Here is an 828-nt window from a genome sequence, read left to right as displayed (position 1 = left end):
ACTTGTTCATAGTTTTAGAATCCCAAATCATGTCGATTTCTTTAGGTTTTTCCTAGGATCTTAGTCCCTTTAAATTTCGTATCTATTAAGGTTTCTTTTTTCCTGGTTGTAGATTCCATTTCTTTATGTTTCTTTCATTTCTAAGATATGTTCAATCTTCAATGATTTTGTTATTGTACAAGCCCCATTAAAATTATATTTGTTTTAGACAAAGTTAAATAGAATGGAAAGATTTTGTATTGCCGTTTTTCCTTAATCCTTTCTGGGAATGGGGATGGGGATTTTGGGACTGCTATGGATGGTGTTGAGAATGAGGTGATGCGGCAAAAAGAAAAAAAAAACACTTTACTACCTCGGTTCAGGTTCCAACCGAGGCAATAGAGTCCACAATACTGTCTCGGTTCACAACCGAGGCATAAAGGGGTAGACTTTTTACCTCGCCTGTATATGCCTCGGTTCTAGAACCGCTGCCTATGAGCCAAAATAACCGTTGTCGTTTCCCTTAACTGTACTAGTGATTGCTTTTTTGTTCTTTCATACATTGGCTTATCCTTTTTTTTTTTGTGTTTGTTTCTGTTTATGTGTTATCTCTATTTGCAATGATCACCTTAGTGATGTGAGTAAATAATGATGCAGTTGTTGATCCAATAAAAAATATAATATAATAATATAGTTTAAAAAAAAACCTGATTATGTATATGTTCTTTAAAAAATCTTATTTTATTTTGAATCCGTGTAATACGATCTTTTAGTTATATATATATATATATATATATATATATATATATATATATATATATATATATATATATATATATATATATATAT

The sequence above is a fragment of the Vigna radiata genome, chromosome 7 (assembly GCF_000741045.1).
Source record: "Vigna radiata var. radiata cultivar VC1973A chromosome 7, Vradiata_ver6, whole genome shotgun sequence".
In the NCBI taxonomy this organism is placed as follows: Eukaryota; Viridiplantae; Streptophyta; class Magnoliopsida; order Fabales; family Fabaceae; genus Vigna; species Vigna radiata.
Note: the sequence above shows the minus strand (reverse complement) of the source record.